Source organism: Scyliorhinus torazame, unplaced genomic scaffold (genome assembly GCF_047496885.1).
Source record: "Scyliorhinus torazame isolate Kashiwa2021f unplaced genomic scaffold, sScyTor2.1 scaffold_536, whole genome shotgun sequence".
Taxonomy (NCBI): Eukaryota; Metazoa; Chordata; class Chondrichthyes; order Carcharhiniformes; family Scyliorhinidae; genus Scyliorhinus; species Scyliorhinus torazame.
Genome location: NW_027308263.1, coordinates 32,663 through 51,769, shown reverse-complemented (window position 1 = coordinate 51,769; position 19,107 = coordinate 32,663). Strand labels below are relative to the sequence as shown.

General features: G+C 48.1%; 1 long non-coding RNA gene across 2 annotated transcripts in view; it reads right to left on the bottom strand.

Annotated features, from left to right (window-relative positions):
• The window catches only part of LOC140406449 (uncharacterized), a 104,446-nt gene extending 87,510 nt beyond the window's left edge, over positions 1–16,936 (bottom strand). For both annotated transcript variants that reach the window (XR_011939154.1, XR_011939155.1), the window contains exon 1: positions 16,818–16,936. This is a non-coding gene — a long non-coding RNA (uncharacterized lncRNA). The remainder of the gene's footprint in view (positions 1–16,817) is intronic.
• Between the last annotated feature and the right edge of the window lie 2,171 nt (positions 16,937–19,107).

The following is a 19,107-nucleotide window of genomic DNA, read 5'->3' as shown; positions in this document are numbered from 1 at the left end:
AGGAGGTTGGTGGTGCGGGTGGGGATGTGGGAGGTTGGTGATGGTGGTGGGGGAGGTTGGTGGTGGGGGAGGTTGGTGGTGGGGGTGGGGGAGGTTGGTGGTGGGGGTGGGGGAGGTTGGTGGTGGGGGAGGTTGGTGGTGGGGGTGGGGGAGGTTGGTGGTGGGGGAGGTTGGAAGTGGGGGTGGGGGAGGTTGGTGGTGGGGGTGGAGGAGGTTGGTGGTGGGGGTGGGGATGTGGGAGGTTGGTGATGGTGGTGGGGGAGGTTGGTGTTGGGGGTGGGGAGGTTGGTGGTGGGGGTGGGGGAGGTTGGTGGTGGGGGAAGGTTGTTGGTGGGGGTGGGGGAGGTTGGTGGTGGGGGAAGGTTGGTGGTGGGGGTGGGGATGTGGGAGGTTGGTGATGGTGGTGGGGAGGTTGGTGTTGGGGGTGGGGAGGTTGGTGGTGGGGGTGGGGGAGGTTGGTGGTGGGGGTGGAGGAGGTTGGTGGTGGGGGTGGGGATGTGGGAGGTTGGTGATGGTGGTGGGGGAGGTTGGTGGTGGGGGTGGGGGAAGGTTGGTGGTGGGGGTGGGGGAAGGTTGGTGGTGGGGGTGGGGATGTGGGAGATTGGTGATGGTGGTGGGGGAGGTTGGTGGCGGGTGTGGGGAGGTTGGTGGTGGGGGGTGGGGGAGGTTGGTGGTGGGGTGGGGGAGGTTGGTGGTGGGGGTGGGGGAGGTTGGTGGCGGGTGTGGGGAGGTTGGTGGTGGGGGTGGGGGAGGTTGGTGGTGGGGGTGGGGGAGGTTGGTGGTGGGAGTGGGGGAGGTTGGTGGTGGGGGTGGGGGAGGTTGGTGGTGGGGGTGGGGGAGGTTGGTGGTGGGGGTGTAAGAGGTTGGTGGCGGGGGTGTAATAGGTTGGTGGCGGGGGTGTAAGAGGTTGGTGGCGGGGGTGTAAGAGGTTGGTGGCGGGGGTGGGGGAGGTTGGTGGTGTGGGTGGGGGAGGTTGGTGGTGGGGGTGGGGGGGTTGGTGGTGTGGATGTGGGAAGATGGCACATTCCCGAAGGACAATTGAATGTTCCACCTGGGGTCACCCTCAGAGGCAGCAGCGAGCAAGGCCAGAAGTGTAGGACAGCTCACCCAGCGAGTGACTCATCACTGCTCACCATTTCTATAACTGCCAACCCCCTCTCTCCCCCACCACCCTAAAGAATATCTGGGTCTGTGAGATGGAGCGGCCCGCACACATGCAGGGGTCACCTGGGCAGACACTGGAAGGTGAAGCAGGAGTCCGACTTCATCGAACGATGAGGAGCACCAGAGCTCATCTCACAGCTCGTCATCATCCTCTGTCCCGTGGACAAGACCCGCCAGTACTGCCTGCCCAGGGCCAACACCCGGTCATGATGCTGGAAGGACCCTCGGAGCGGGGGGAGCTCAGGTGATAGGATCGAGTGAAGTGAGGAGGGCCAGGGGAGGATATAAGCGGCTATGTGGAAGGAGGAAATACTTGGAAGGGGGTGGGGGGGTGGATGGGGAAAGTATGGAGAGGTGGGACAGGGTGACAAAGCTGCCAGTGGCCAGGACTCTGTGGATAGGAAAGTCTGGAGGTGATGAGGTTGTCCCGTGTGAGGCTATCCTGGAGCACACGTTGGGCAGACGACATTGCCAGTCCGGGCTGCATGACCGGATCATCCGGGGCAGCCTCCTCATCCTAACGCTCGTCCTCCTCCTCCAGCATGTCGCTCACCTCCTGCTCGAAGTTGTGCAGGATGCACCAGGCCAGCACGATGTTAGATACCTTCCTGGGGCTATATTGGAGCGTCCCACCAAAGTGGCCCAGGCAGAAGCACATCTTAAGGACGCCGATACGCCGCTAAATGGTAAAGATAAAGTTGCCACAGTCCCAGATGACCATAGGCTGCTTTTCCCTTTGAGGGGGGGAGCTGACTGGTGGTGGTTTAACCTGAGGATCACCACACCTCAGCCGAGGGGCAAGGTTGAGAAGGCGAGGCCTTCATGAATAAACCCCACAGTACGGTATTTGAACCCACACTGCTGGCCGTGCTCTGCATCACAAACCAGCTGTCCAGCCAAGTGAGCTAAACCATGGCTGCTGTATGGGCGTTGTTATGGCATTTCTCCACATCGGTCTCGGACCTCCAGACTGGCGTCATTAGCTATGACCTCCGTGGTTAATCCTTGTCGCCCAGGAGCCAACCCCACACCCGAGGGAGCACTTTGAAGATGCTGGGGATTGACGAGTGCACCAGGATGTCTGCATCGTCCTCGCTGCCTGGGTATCGGACGCCTGGTTGTGCGATGGAGAGGGTTACCGTGTACCACCAATCGCCTCCATGCTTAGGGGCCTGTGTGTGGGCAAGTCGTACACATTGAGGTGTGTGTCTGCTGGGAGCGTAGCTGCAGCGTTATGCAGGTCCTGGTGTGAAACACAGGATGTGACACCCGCTGTCCGGGGGCGGAATGGATGGGAGCAGGGGCGGAGGGGGCAGGTAGGGCTTGGAGACAGCTGGTCTGGCTAGTGGGCTAGCTGACGGTGTTACTGGGGCAGTGTGCCAGGGAGGGTGCCAAAGTCCATGGTGCATGTGCCCTGAGTTGGGGTGAGCTCTGCTATTCCCCTGCTTCCCCTGCAGTGGGGCCGGGTTTCTGATGAGCGAACTGAGGAATGGCAGCACCTGGTGGGCCACTGATTGAGCTTGGCCACGCCCATCACATTGATGACAGTGCTGGGGTCAAAGGGTTTGCTGAGAGGCGGCCTGAGTGGTCTCCCCGGTGACCAGGGGCTCTCTGACCATTCACAGGACACCGTGAGCAGTCAGCAGAGAACAGCCATGAGCCTTTAAGTAGCACCAGCGGGGTGCGTTTAAAACACATACTGCTGGGACAGCCGTCTCAGCCAGGTCACCCCGATCCCGAGGGAGAGACCCCGAGTCCACGGACTTGGCACCATGTCGCTCCCCGCTACCCCCACCCCCCAGCCTGGCAGCCGCCCCTCAGTGAGAGCTACAATTTTTAACCATTTTTTCAAACTTTTCTTACCTTCCCTCTCCCTCTTGGGAGCCATGGCGCCCAATCCCCGTTTGTAAATCCCTGTAGTAAATTGTACCCCGCGCCTCTTCCACCTGAAAGGAGCGAAGCATCGTGGAGGCCCGGAGCATAATGGGTCAAAGACGCTAACCACATTTAAATACAACCAAATGTCGGTTTTGCGTGCCGCCACCGACGTGGGCATGAACCTTGTTATCACCACCAGCGAGGGACGGGGGCATGGTGCCTGAATAAGAGGCGGGCGCGGACCTCGGTTTTGGCTAGACGCCCGATTCTCCGCCCAATCACGGTTCACATTTGCGGTGTCATGAGGTGGAGAATTTCACCCATTGGATTTTTCTGAGGGAGGGGAATATTAAACTAACCTGCACCACCAGCGATCAAACAGGTACAGAATGATCATTGGGCGTGGTATCCCAGCTGCCTCTGTCTACTCTGTAACTTAAAGACAGCTGATGGCGCTGTGGGACTAACAATGTTCAGAATATGTGGGTTTGAATGGACTGTGGGGAGAAATGAAAGGGCATCATAGACTCCAGCGGCACCTCTCACCAAACCCCCTGCTCAAACTCAATATCCAAACGCAATGGGCTGGATTCTCCGCTGGCCGGATTCTCCGTTGCGTGGGCAGTGCACCCACGCTCGGGGATTTCCCGACAACATGGGGCTGCTCACAACGGGAAACCCCATTGGCCGGCTGGTGGGACGGAGAATCCCGTCCAGTAACTTTCCAGGAGGAATTGAGGAATGGCAGTCAGGCAAGGGGGGCCAGGCTGATTTGTTTTCTTCTCTGGACCAGCAACACTGAGGCTAGTTATTGCCCCATCTCGGATTGGCCCACTCAACGGCAACTGACATTTATATAGCACCTTTAACGCACGGTAGCACAGTGTTTAGCACTATGGCTTCACAGCTCCAGGGTCCCAGGTTCAATTCCCAGCTTGGGTCACTGTCTGTGAGGAGTCTGCACGTTCTCCCCGTGTCTGCGTGGGTTTCCTCCGGGTGCTCCGGTTTCCTCTCACAAGTCCCGAAAGACGCACTGTTAGTTGAATTGGACATTCTAAATTCTCCCTCTGTGTACCCAATCAGGCGCCCGAATGTGGCGACTCGGGGCTTTTGACAGTAACTTCATTGCAGTGTTAATGTAAGCCTACTTGTGAGAATAATAAAGATTATTATTATGTAAAACATCCCAAGGCCCTTCATAGAAGAGTTAGCAAACAAAGTGTGACACCGAACCTCCAAAGGAGATTATTAAGACAGGTGACCAAACGCTTGGGCAGACAGGTAGGTTTTATGAAGCACCTCCCCCCACAAATCCCATCCCAATGAACACCTCATTAGATTCCAACCTAGATCAGACTCCCAGGGTATTCGACATATTAACCACATGAATCTCTCAATTAGATTCCAGAATGCAATTAACTCTTTAAAAAAATTAATTTACGGGATGTGCGTGTCGCTGGCAAGTTGAGCATTTATTGCTCATCCCAGGTTGCATTTGAGAAGGTGGCGGTTAGCTGATTTCCTGAACTGCTGCTGTCCGTGTGGTGTCGGTGCATCCACAGTATTGTTATGGAGGGAGTTCCAGGTTTTGGACCCAATGACAGTGAAGAAGCAGGAATATATTTACCAGTCAGGATGTTGAGTGACTTCGAGGGGAACATGTAGGTGGTGGTGTTCCAATGTGTCTGCTGCCCTTGTCATTCAGATGGGAGCAGTGGAGAGTTTAGAAGGTTCTGTCGAAGGAGTCTTGAAGCGTTCCTGCCGTGCATCATGTTGATGATACACACGGCTGCCACTGTTCGTCAGTGACGCAGGGAGTGAATGTTTGTAGAAGGGGTGACAATCGAGAGGGCTTCTTTAGTCCTGGATGATTTGAGCTTTGAGAGTGTTGTTGGAGCTGCACTCAACCAGGCAATTCCATCACACTCTTGACTTGTGCCTGGTAGATTGTGGAGAGACTTTGGAGAGTCAGGAGGTGAGTTACTCGCCACAGGATCCCTAGCCCCTGACCTGCTCTGGTAGCCACAGTATTTATCTGGCTAGTCCAGTTGAGTTTTGGTCAATGGTAACCTCCAGGATGTTGATAGTGGGGGATTCAGCGATGGTAATGCCATTGAATGTCAAGAGGGTGATGGTTAGATTCGCTCTTGTTGGAGATGGTCATTGCCTGATACTTGTGTGGCACCAATGTTATTTGTCACACTGAACTGGACCAGCCATATAAATACTGTGACTACCAGAGCAGGTCAATGGCTAGGAATCCTACGGCAAGTATCCCACCTCCTGACCCCTCCAAAGCCTGATCACCATCTACAAGGCACAAGTCAGGAGTGTGATGGAATACTCTCCACTTGCCTGGATAAGTGCAGCTCCAACAACACTCGAGAAGCTCAACACCATCCAGGACTAAGCAGCCCCGCTTGATTGCTCCCCCTTCCACAAACATTCAAACCCTTCACCACTGACGTACAATGGCAGCCGTGTGTCCCATCTACAAGATGCACTGCAGAAACTCACCAAGGTTCCTTAGGCAGCACCTTCCAAACTCATGATCACTACTAACTATAAAGACAGGGGCAGCAGATACCTGGGAACCCCACCACCTGGAGGTTTCCCTCCAAGTCACTCATCATGCCAACTTGGAAATATATTGCTGTTCCTTCACTGTCACTGGGTCAAAATCCTGGGACTCCCTCCCTAACAGCACTGTGAGTGTATCTATACCTCAGGGCCTGCACTTGGTCAAGAAGGTCGCTTACCACCACTTTCTAAAGGACGCCCACATCTCATAAATTAATTTTTAAAAGACGAATGGGGCAGATACTGCCTGTCCTGCTTGTTGTTTACAGGACATACCTGAGCAATTTTCTACATTGCCGGATATATAGATGCCAGTGTTGTAGCTGTACTGGAACAGTTTGGCTAGGAGCATGGCAAATTCTGGAGCACAATTCTTCAGTGCTATTGCTGGAATATTGTCAGGGCCCATAGCCTTTGCAGTGTCCGGTGCCTCCAGCCATTTCTTGTTATCATGTGGAGTGAATCGAATTATCTGAAGACTGATATTTGTGATGCTGGAGGCTGAGATGGATCATCCACTCAGCACTTCTGGCTGAAGATTAATGTGAATGCTTCAACCTTATGTGTTGCACATGTGTGCTGGGCTCCTCCATCATTGGTGAGCTGGAAATTTGTGCAAAATTTTAAAAAACTTGAAACATTCCTGACCCCCTCACCGTCACCCCCCCCCCCCCCCCCCCCCACCCACACACACACCATGTCCCATCCACGGCACCTCATACCCTGTGCTCACTCTAAATCCCTCAATGACTGCCTGTCAGCCTATGCCACTCCAGCCACCCCAATGGCCCTTTATAGTCTCTATGTTAATTTAGTGTCAATTCGTGCCAACCCATGACCCTCACACAACACCCTTTGCCCTTACATACCATGCCAACTCACTAATTATTCACCCTGGGCAGACCTCCGGGCCCATGTCGAGATGAGATAAAAGAAAGTTCTATAAAATAACATTCTCAGTGTCACTTGCAAACTTCACGATATTGAAGAAACATTCCCATTCATAAAAACCCATTTACTACAGTAACATTCCTTCAATTACATAAATCCTTATAACAACAAACATTTCATTTAGGTGCCCAATCCCTTTTAGCAACAAGCATTGGATTTCATAGTCCCACTTCAAAGAGCCTACTACTATTGTACCTGGCAAACTAAGGCAGACGCCCTACTTTGATAATAGATGATTGTGAAATTAGTCATGAGGAAGTCATTCAATAATGAAAGCCCTCAGTTTATGCCAACCAACTGGGTAAAACAGCAAGAAATCTTATTTTTTTAACACTCCAGACATTTTTTCAAAGATTTAAAGGGCAGGACTTTCAAATGCCTTGACTCCAGCTCCTTTTGACAGGTCCTCTTAACACTTTTTGAGTCCGATAGTTCTGACAATTGATTTTGTAGGTCTGTTGACAGTTTCACTGAACTTGACAGTTATGAGTCTATGCATTACTTGTGCCTACTTTTAAAAATTGCAAAGGATACCTGATCGCCCCCAAAGGTGTCCTGAGAACAGATTCAAAGGGATACCCTCGTTACCCAGGCAAATCCACAAAGCTCGGACCTGCTCTTACCAGGTCTGATCTGCACACTTTGGTGTCACCATCGAAGGCCCACTTTAGTGATTTAAGTGGTCAGCTTCCTTCATAAACTGCACTTGCACGAAACATACCCACTCCCATGAAAATGGGGAATGCTGTGTTCATCACAGGACTTACAATGTTCAGCCATTTTCACAATGACAGAAAGCCCCTGCACCATTGTGAAAATCTGGCCTCTACAACCCACCTGAACCATTTGATTAGATTCTAGCCTATAACACACTTCCGGATATCTGTTATTCCATATAAAACAAACAAAGAACAAAGAAATGTACAGCACAGGAACAGGCCCTTCGGCCCTCCAAGCCCGTGCCGACCATACTGCCCGACTAAACTACAATCTTCTACACTTCCTGGGTCCGTATCCTTCTATTCCCATCCTATTCATATATTTGTCAAGATGCCCCTTAAATGTCCCTATCGTCCCTGCTTCCACTACCTCCTCCGGTAGCGGGTTCCAGGCACCCACTACCCTCTGCGTAAAAAACTTGCCTCGTACATCTACTCTAAACCTTGCCCCTCTCACCTTAAACCTATGCCCCCTAGTAATTGACCCCTCTACCCTGGAGAAAAGCCTCTGACTATCCACTCTGTCTATGCCCCTCATAATTTTGTATACCTCTATCAGGTCGCCCCTCAACCTCCTTCGTTCCAGTGAGAACAAACCGAGTTTATTCAATCGCTCCTCATAGCTTATGCCCTCCATACCAGGCACCCGGGTATATGTTATTCTATATATAAACCCCCTGAGCCATTACAGCTGTAACTCATTCCCGGATATCTGTTATTCCATATAAAACACACACCTGGGTATATGTTATTCCATACGTAAACCCCCTGAGCCATTATAGCCCGTAATTCATTCCCGGATATCTGTTATTCTAGATATAAACCAGCTAAATCCCTCAATTAGATTCCAGCCTGGAACTCACAACCTGGTATCCATCATTCTAGACATGAACCACCTGAACCCCTCCATTATGATTCCAACTTGTAATTCACTCCTGGATATTTGTTATTCTATATACAAACCACCCAAACATCCTCGATTAGATTCTAAGCTATAACTCAATCCTGCATATATATTTTATATACAAGCCCCACAAACTTCTTGATAAGATTCCAGCCTGTAACTCACTCTCAGGTATCTATTATTCTATATATTTATGCTGGATAAATCTTTGTTCCATTTATTTTCAGTCTGAAATTCTAAGTGCCCTCATTAGCAAAATTTGCTGCCATCACAAAAAACGAAACGTTGCCACCAACTTCCTCATTTGAACGGACCGGAAATATTCCGGAAAGTTCTTCTTGATCACACTGTATCTAATTGCTTCAAATATTACAGCTGCAGAATTGTGTCGAGCCCTCTCCCTAACCGACGCTTTCTTTTCTATTTTTTTCCGCTGTCGAGAATCTTCGCTCGACGGCGTTTCTCGAAGTCAGTCATTCATAGTTTACCTTGTGCTTTGATCTGAAAAGATCTTTCATCAGACTCCATGTCATCTGCTAGTGGCTTGACAAAAGCTTCCGTGAAGGGGATAAAAAAAAGGCCCTTTAACAGGGCAAAGTAATCCTTCCTCTGTTGCCATGACAGCAGACATCTTTTGCTTCCATTCAGCGAGTGGCCAAAACCCTGCTGCTGCGCTATGAACCGGATCCCGTGCATTGATTAAATTAGTTTCCTCAGAAGTAAAAGTGTTAATTAAAGTATTAGTCTGGGCTGATTGATTCCTCAGAGTGAGGACTTTCAGAACCCCATGTAATCTTTGACATGGTCACAAAACCCCAGGTTATTTGTTCTTTGTTATCAATTCAAATTAGTGCTAATAAATGTGTGAAAGTGGTTAAGTCAAGGCATGGTGGAACACAAATCCCTTTCCAGGTTCTTTGATATTTTTCGGCTAATGTATTTGCCTAATTCCTTATCTTTCACTTCCTGGAGATCAAAATTTGTTGGAGGGCGGTTCTAGATGATTCATAAACGCAGAACATCAGCACAGTATCCTAGTTCTAATTATACAGCCCTCCAGGGCATCAACTCTGTACCACTATTACCCTGTTTAGCACAACCTGATAATTAAAAACGACTTCACAACATCCTGTCAGTTTTAATCATTTTCTTTTCCTTTCCTCCTCTCCTGAAGGCATTGAATCTTGCCCGGGCTATGTTTTGCAGGCATCAGCCATCTCTGGCACCTTGTACTTGTGTATGAATCTTAGCGGGCGGCTTGATGACACGGGCATCGCAGTTACGTTTCTACCCCAATTACTTCCCTTGGTTGGCAGGAGATGGCTCAGTGGTATTAATATCACTTGTACTTCTTTGTGAAATATGTTCTATATGGGCCATTTGCAACCTAAGATGCAAATCCTCAAGACAGTTTGGGTTAATTAAAGAAAGAAACCCATTAAGGGAGAGCTCGTATTTCCAAAGCACCTTTCATAACTCCAGTACAGGCAAAAATGCTCCTCAGCCAATGAAGGACTTCTGAAACCCTTTTGTAACGCAGGGAAACTTGACAGTCAATTTTTGCACATCAAGGCCCCACAAGCAGAGAGGATATTTTAATGATATTGGTTGAGGGACAAATATTGGTCAGGACACTGGGGAGAATTTGTTTAAACAGTGCCATATTTAAATCCAACTGCAAGGGCAGGTAGAGCCACAGTTTAAAGTCTAATTTAAAAATAGGGGGCTGGATTCTCCGGTTGCCAACACCGAAATCGGGGGGCGTGGTCACCTGAACACTTCAAAACAAAGATCGATAGATTGTTGTTAGACAAGGGTATTAGGGACGATGAATCCAAGACAGATCAATGGAGTGAAGATACAGGTCAGCCATGATGCATCTGAAAGGTGGAACACGTTTGAGGGGTAAATGATGATTTTCTTTCCGAAACTGAGCTAAACTGACGCAACAGGAAACAAAGTGGACAAAGGAGAAAAAACACGCTTCCTTTATAAAGAACATCTCCTTTCGCCCTCTTGATTAAAGTCACCCTCAAAGCATTCTCCGATTTATGCTGGACTGCAGATGCCCCCTCGCAGCACAGTCTTTATTTGTCATCCTGGACATTCAGCGTCAGTAAGTTATGTACCAATAAGAATCCATACCGGTCTTCTCTGTACAGGGGCCGTTAGAAAGTGATTGAGTCTGATTGTGGCAATGCATCACTGCCCCTCCACCAGTCCAAATTAAACCACAGCAAACCCCAAACTCAAATCGGGACCTTCTAAACCTGTGCCGTTCAATACAAAACCACATGATGCACTTATCAACTGAGGAATTTGGTTGAGAAACTTATCTAATAAATAATACTTTTTCATAAGAGCTTTAAATCTACAAACATTTTTACAATATCTTTTCCTCGGATGTGGGCGTCACTGGCGAGTCCAGCATTTATTGCCTGTTCCTAATGGCCTTTGAATTGAGTGGCTTGCTCGACCATTTCAGAGGGTAGTTAAAAGTCAACCACGTTACGTGGGTCACATTAGGCCAGACCAGGTAAAGATGACAGATTGCCTTCCCCAAAGATCAGTGACCCAGATGGGGTTTTACATTATTACTTAGGCTAGCTTTAAATTCCAGATTTTGTTGATTGAATTTAAATTCCAATAGCTGCCATGGTGGGATTTGAACGCATGTCCCCAGACCATAGAAGCCCGGGTCTCTGGATTACTGGGATTCTCTCAGCCCAGGGCCGGGCCGGAGAATCCCCGCGACCGGCGCGAATCGCGCCACACCGCCCCTACGTCAGCACGCGATCCCTCGCTGAGTGGCCTATCTACGCGGCCGGCTCGCCGATTCTCGGCCCGGGATGGACCGAGCGGCCATCGTAAAAACGGCGAGCCCCGCCGGCGCCGTCCACACCTGCTCTCAACCGGCGGGAACTCGCCGTTGAAGTGTCAGGGGGCGGCCTGTGGGGGGGTGAGGGGGGATCCGACCCCGGGGGGGGCCTCCGATGAGGCCTGGCCTGCGATCGGGGCCCACCGATTGGCGGGCTGGCCGCTCTGGCTGGGGGCCTCCTTTCCCCTCCGCACCGACCCATGTAGCCCTGTGCCATGTTACGTCGAGGCCACTGCGCAAGCGCGCGTTGGTGCCGGTGCCACTGCGCATGTGCGGATCCCGCGGCACCCAGTTCGTGCCAGGATTGGCAGCTGGAGCGGCGTGAACCGCTCCAGTGCCTTGCTGGCCCTCTGTAGGGGCTTGAATTAGTCCTCGGCTCGGCCCGTTCACGCCATCATAAAACGCGACGGCGTTTACGACGGCGTGGACACTCTGCCGCGGAATTAGAGAAGCCCGCCCCTCATATCTCCAGCACCCCCATATGGTGAGTTTTCCCATGGCGGAGATGGCTCGTCACCCCACCAAAGTCAATGGCAGTTTATATTCCTTGCCCATGCCCCCAGCGGGAACACGTGGCGGGGATAGACTTTGATGTGACCAGAAAATCCCGCCAGTGGGAAGGGCTTCAGAATTCTTCCCAATGCCACTACTTACCCCTATTCAAAAATGGGAAGCATGATCTCCTACACTGTCATGGTCAGGATATAAAAAGAATGACTTGCATTTTTATAGCAACTGGGGCAGCACGGTGGCGCAGTGGTTAGCACTGTAGTCTCACGCCGCCAAGGTCCCCGGTTCGATCCTGGCTCTGGGTCACTGTCCGTGTGGGGTTTGCACATCTTCCCCGTGTTTGCGTGGGTTTCGGCCCCACAACCCAAAGATATGCAGGGTAGGTGGATTGGACACGCTAAATTGCCCTTTAAGTGGAAAAAAATGAATTGGGTACTCTAAATTTGTAAAAAAAAAAACTTTTATAGCAACTTTCACCACCACCAGAGCCAATAAAGTACTCCTGAAGCATAGTCACTGTTAAAATGTAGGAACCATGGCGGCACAGCAAGCTCCCACAATCAGCAGTGTGACAATGAACAGATAATCTCTGTTTTTGTGATGTTAATTGAGAGATAACGTTTGACCAGATTAATCCCATGCTCTTCCTCAAAATAATGCCACAGGAATTGTTTATCTGTGAGGGGTGGGCGGAGCCTCGGTTTAACAGGTCATCAAAAACGGCAACTCCAACATTGCAGCACTCCCTCAGTACTGTGACTCACATATGTGAGCTCTACACTGCTGATGCCTTCAAAGAATCTCTAGCCTACATAAGGTGCACGGATAGTAGGAAAAGCTATTTGGAGGGACACAAAAATAGGCCTGAATAAAGCTGTTCAGGTATGAATTTAAAATATACCTTTAATATTACTAAATATCAAGGAAGATGACAAGGGTTTCACAAACAAGAGATTCATTCTATTGTTACAAATTTTGCAACTGCTACCAGCAAGAGGACAAGGATTCCCCCTGCTGGCTTCATCAGAGAACGAGCCCGAATTATCAGAACCGCCATTTATCGACATGGCTGACAAGAGGCCTCAAAAATATTCCACGGAAACCATGGTAACTGCCTCTTGCCAAGACCTATTCTAATCAGGAATCTGATCTTCTGAAGAAAGAATAATGAATGGAACCTCCGTGGGCTCAAATGAAAGAAAAGCAGAACAATGTTCTTGACATTTAATCAAGCAATATCACTCCAGGATCTATAATGTTCATCTAAATGCTTTCAAGGGCATTGGGTGATGCTTTAAATCCATAGAATTAAAGTTGTTAGTTAACAAATCGGTCAGAGAACATACAGCGCAGAAGGAGGCCATTCGGCCCATCGAGTCTGCACCGACCCACTTAAGCCCTCACTTCCACCCTATCCCCGTAACCCAATAACCTCTCCTAACCCTTTTTTTTTGGTCACTAAGGGCAATTTGTCATGGCCAATCCACCTAACCTGCACGTCTTTGGACTGTGGGAGGAGACGGGAGCACCCGGAGGAAACCCACGCAGACACGGGGAGAACGTGCAGACTCCGCACAGACAGTGACCCAGTGGGGAATCAAACCTGGGACCCTGGCGCTGTGAAACCACAGTGCTATCCACTTGTGCTACCAGACAATTTCACTCTGCCAACTGGTGATTGTTAGAAAGTCGAAGTTCAATATATTTTACCCAATTTCACTTTTAAAGCTACATTTAAAATGATTCTCAACTGCCAATCAGTTAATGTTTACTGGGTGTGAGGTACTAATCGTTTTATCAACCAGACCCCTTATGACTAAAGGGGGCAGACTTTTGTTAAGGGGACAAAGGTCAGCCATTTTCACCTTTGAACTCTCACAAGCCAAAGCAGTGATGCTTTTGGTCCATGCATGGTAGGGGTGGGGGGGGGTTGCCAACTCCCCAGGACTGTCCTGGAGTCTCCAGGAATTAAGGGATTAATCTCCTGGACATTGTGGCAAGCACAACGCAGGGGGAAAGAAATCTGGACATTGAAAGGAATCTGCATGTTACTTTAATTTTCTTTGAGCACTTTCATTTGTTGCTTGTAAAAATGTTGGGAGATGGAAAGAAATTGGCTGTTTGACTGATTGGTGGCAATCATCCAACCAACCAGGTAACAGAGTCGCTGACTTCACACTTGGTGCAGGAAGGTGATGTTTACAAGAATGTGTTGCCAGGAATGAGGGATGAGAGGTTATGTGATAAAACATCTGGGAATAGGACCAATCAGAGTTGCCAATGCTAGTTAGGAAGAGGCATCCAAATACTTCTCATACAAAGTCACAACAGCGATCTGTTTGAAAGCAACTCGCCGACACAGAATCGGGCAGCAATTTATCATCTGAGTGAAGCAGATGTTTGTACCAGATGTTTGTACACTCCATGTTAGAGGAGTGGGAGGGGGAAAATGTTCTAGTCACCTGTACTGTCCTGGATGGGAGGGGAAGGGTTAATTTAAACAGCACTAATTACTCTTCTCACAATCCATCCATAAACAGATTGGCATTTTGATTGGTTCTCCTCTTTATAAGCAGTAACTAATTTCCCAGCCCCTTGTTTTGAAGCAATCCCATTTTCTATTAATAACCCCACAGCAAACTTGAGGTGGGATGAACTCAAAGGGTTGGTTTATTTGCACACACTCAAAACGCAAAAGGAGGGCTGCAATGTCTGCCTCCACACTCAATTAGTAAAGAGAGGGGTAGAAAAAAAGAAAGATTTTCAGTGCAGAGACCACAGAGAAAATATATGTTGTAATACATGGATTACAGAGTCCAGAATAAAATTCTAATGACCTTCACGGAGGTCAGTAGGTTGAAAACCGATGCTTAACCATTCATTTTCCAGTCGTATTTGTTGTGTTGGGCGCTCTGGATCCGTGGAACACATACAGGCCATCAACACTTAAAATAGTGCAACACTATTTTATTAAGTCATAAACTGCTTAACATACTTTTACTGTGGGTTAACACGATATTAGATTGAACTAAAGACCTATGCCTTGTCCTAACCAGTCTATGCACTCAGCACATGATGAATGTCTGTGTTGCAGGCTGTGAGCTCTGTGCTCCTAGCTAGCTGCTACTCGAATGAGCGGGAACTCTGATGCCCCCTGTCTTTATAGTGCATGTGCTCTAACTGGTGATTGGCTGCGGTGTTGTGTGTGTTGATTGGTCCAGCTGTGTGTCCATCAGTGTGTGTGTGTCTGCACCATGATATACTGGTGTATATTATGACAGTATTGACTTCACATGGTGAGACAGGCATGCAAAGATGAAGCAATCTTTTAGGTGATGGTACAGGCTTCCAGCAGAAGCAGGGCCAGGTGCCCAGGCTAATCTGGGATAGAGCTCTTTTGGTGTGGCGTGCTAGTCAGCTGTTTAACAGTAGACGTGATATTCAGTTCAGCAAGGCAATATTACTTGTTCAGCAAGCCAGAGGCCGAGGTCATGTGACTTTACCTCTCCACAATATCTTCAACAAAGGATCCAGTGTATGGAAATTGGCTTTGTGTTCTAGGTTGATAATGTCTCAACCATTATGGGTCAAAGGAAATGTTTGGGAGACCATTGTCTTAGTGAGATTCCGTCTCCATTGGCCAGACTAGGCTATCAAATGCAGATAGCCTTCGTATAGCTCTCTTTGAAGTTGGGCTGTAGAGTCCACAGGAGATCATTAGTGGCACCTCAGATATAACAGGATGTGAGTTTTCCTAAAGCCCAAGTAGCTTCTTTTGTTTCGGGGTAACAGACTGTTCAATTTTAAAGGTCATTGTTCACTTTTTTAAATTTTAGAAATTTTAGCTATGAGCATATTTATATGCTCTGTGCTCACCCCAGTCCAACGCCGGCATCTCCACATCATATTTATATGTATTATTAAAAATATAGTGTACGGTCTTAGTTCCTCACAGTACAACAAATATTCCATTATGTTTTATTGAGGAACAGTCAAAGCTAAATGTGCCATGGTGGCAAAGTACAGGAGCGAAGATAAGGCAGACGCACCAGACGTATCACTTCTTCCTTAACGGTTCTGCATAAAGTGGCTGACAATACTATTCCCTCATCATGGAGGCTTGTTTCACATCACCTTCACTCTGCTGTCAGCTGTGGTGTACTGAGTAGCACCCTCACCTCGGAGTCAGAAGGTTGTCCATCCAAGTGACACTCCAGAGACTGGATCATAAAATCCAGGCTGAGACTCATAGAATCATAAAATCATAGAATCCCTATCGTGCAGAAGGAGGCCTTTCAGCCCATTGAGTCTGCACCGGCCCTTGGAAAGAGCACCTACGCCTCCACCCTATCCTCGTAACCCAGTAATCCCACCTAACCTTTTGGACACGTTGGGTCAATTTAGCATGGCCAATCCACCTACCCTGCACGTCTTTGGACTTCCAATGTAGTAAGTAGTGAGGGAGTGCCACTTTGCTGGAAGCACTGTCTTTCACATAAGCAAGTTAAATCCAAGCCCTGTTTCCTCTCTCATGTGAAATTTAAAAAACGCAACAACACTATTCCAAAGAGCAGTAGGGATCTCTCCCCAGGGTAACATGTTGAAGATCAATCAACATCACTGGAATATCTGGTCATTATCTCATTGCTGTTTGTGGGAGCTTGCTGAGTTGCAATTTTGCTGCTGCATTTCCCACATTACAATAGCGAATACACTTCATAGACTATAAAGCGCTTTGAGATCTCCCAAAGCCGTTAACTGCACTGTAAAAATACAACTCCTTTCTTCTTTAATTGTCAAATACTTTTTCCTCAGGGCAACGGGCTGGTAAATTTTCACTGCAAAAGGTGTCAGCAATTTATTTGTGTCAAGCTTGAGGGAATCTTCAGAGAATCCAAGAATATTGCAGCACAGAAAGATGGCAGCTCGCGCTGGTGATGAAGGCCCCATGTTTGATTCAGACTTATTTTCATCCCTGCGTGCCAATTCTATTGAACGGGATAGTGGGTTAGTCCCACTTCCCAGCTCTTTCCCCCAGAGCACTGCACATTTCAAGTATTTGTCCAATTCCCTTTCGAAAGTTACTATTGAATCTGCCACTTCCACCCTCTCCCGCAGCACATTCCAGATTGTAACAATTTTGTTCTCTTTTTCTACCCCAGGGAAAACAGACAAGAGTTACACATCAGTATTATTGCCCTGGGCAGCAAGAAACTTAAAAGATGCGACTCACAGTGGTGATAATCCTGCTGGAAACAGTCTCTCTGCCACCAATGAATTCTACGATCTGGATTCTTTTTCCTGTGATTTCTGAAGATGTTCCTCTCTATTTTCCTGGAAAAGTTCCATTGTTTTCCTGTGTAGTTTAAAAGAGGAAACGCTATTAGACAATGACATTGCTGCTAGAGGAATATAGTTACGTGTATTCCAGTTGTTACGTCAGGCTGAGCTTTTGAGTCACAGGTGTAACAGAGGGTTGCCAACTCTGGTTGGATATATTCCTGGAGGTTTCATCACATGACTTCCTGCAACTAACTATCCCACTCACATAGTCCCCTCCCCCACCGCACACCCGCCCCATTGGTCACCCATCCTCATTGGTCACCGCCTTCCTATAGCCAACTGGGAAGCAAACTGATTCTGATTTACCTGATTGCATGATTAATGATTGTTGGTCAAATAGGCCATTTCCCCCTCTTCAATGTTTTTACAACCATGCTGGAAATATTTTTTATTTAAAAAGCACCATTTTTTGACTGCCTCCGGGAATTTTCTCCAAGGTGTTTGCTAGTAGCAGTGTCCAGGAGATTCATCCTTAGCCCTTGGGAAATCCAGGACAATCTTGGAGATTTGGCAACCTGAATGAGATCGTTTTGAAACACCAAGCAGCCATTTTGAAACAGGATAGAAAATGGTGATGAAGGCCCCATGTTTGATTCAGACTTATTTTCATCCCTGCTTGCCTTCCTCTTGAGCTTTTACTCCTTGCTGGTAAGCATACCCTTGCCAGCAGAGTGTACTAACTAGTGAGAAAGGGTGGACAAGCTGATTGATCAATGTCTTCTTCAGCCTCGGAGGAGCGGGGTTCGATTGCAGCAAACCTCACCATCACTGCAGCCAGGGTTTGCAAGCACATCCTGGAGCGGAGATTGAACCTGGAGTCGAACTGGTCTCAACTGAACAGTCAGTGGACGTGTCAACTTAACCATTGTGGAATACAAGAATTCCTGTGGATGGAGTAATAGAATACAGGAGCAGGAGATTGGCCCATTGGGTTGGCACTGGCTCTTTCAAAGAGTAATCCAGTTGGTCCCATCAGATTTAAAGCAATTGGCAAAAGTAACAGAGCTGACATGAGGAAAATAGTTTTTTAATGCAATCAGAGCCCTGGAGTTGAATGCACTCGTGGAAGGTACAGATTCAGCAGTAACTTTCAAAAGATCATCAGGTAAATACTCCCCCCAAAAAATTGCAGGAAGGGATGAAGAGGCAGGAGAACATTGAACCTCAAATGGGCTTTCCAGTTCAGAATGGATACATTCCAGGAGGTTTCATCACCTGATCGTCTGCCTCAACATACTCCAAACTCAGCCCCATGATCCATCCTCCAGATGCTACTGCCTTCCCACGGCCAATTCGGACGAGAAAATACTTTTTATTACTCAACTGGGTTAATCTTGACTATCGATCAAACAACCTTTTTCTCCACCTCCTTTTTTGAACCAATAAATCAAAGAATTGAAAGGACAGGCACCAAAAAAAAACCCCACATAATTTTGTTTATTTTTCCTCCTGGATTTCACTCCCAGCAATGACCTGAAAATTAATCTAGAATTCCTGAAGACTCCAAGGCAATCCTGGAGGTTGGCAACCCAAACCCAAAGCATTGGAACATTTACGTTAACTATGAGGAAGACTAGAGGGATAACTTTATGCGGTTTCAACACAAAGCTTTTCCAGAAGGAATTCTCAGAATGTACTCCTGCTGGGTGAAGCTGCAGAGCTAGAGTGTCAAATTCTCTTTCTAATGTGCATCTAAGCCCCTGGCACATAGGGAAATATGGTCAATTATTCATATTTGTATAGCTGGCAAGTTAGTCAGAAAAATCTCAACCCTACGTAAAAACGATCTGCCTTGAGGACTGACACACAAACTCGGTTGTCATATCCACTTTCGCTTCACCCAAACTCTGACCACTCAGGCAGGTGCTCCTGCGATCTTTGAGCCTTTGCCTCTCTCCGCGTAACTCCGAGTTTCTCTCGGGGTTGAATAAAGGGCTCACGGTGCGAGTTGAAGAATTTATTACCCACTGTCAACATTTCAAGAATCCCTCTGGGATATCAAACATCGATCAACAGCCAAGAGACATTTAAGTGCTTCCTCTTCCTAAATACCACTGTTCCACCATTTAGAATAATATATAGCGACGTATAAAAACATGCTTTCAATTTCTGTATGTGGATATAAATATAAAACCTTGCCCAGCTATTCAACCACAGTGTATTTGCACAGGGTTGGTTTG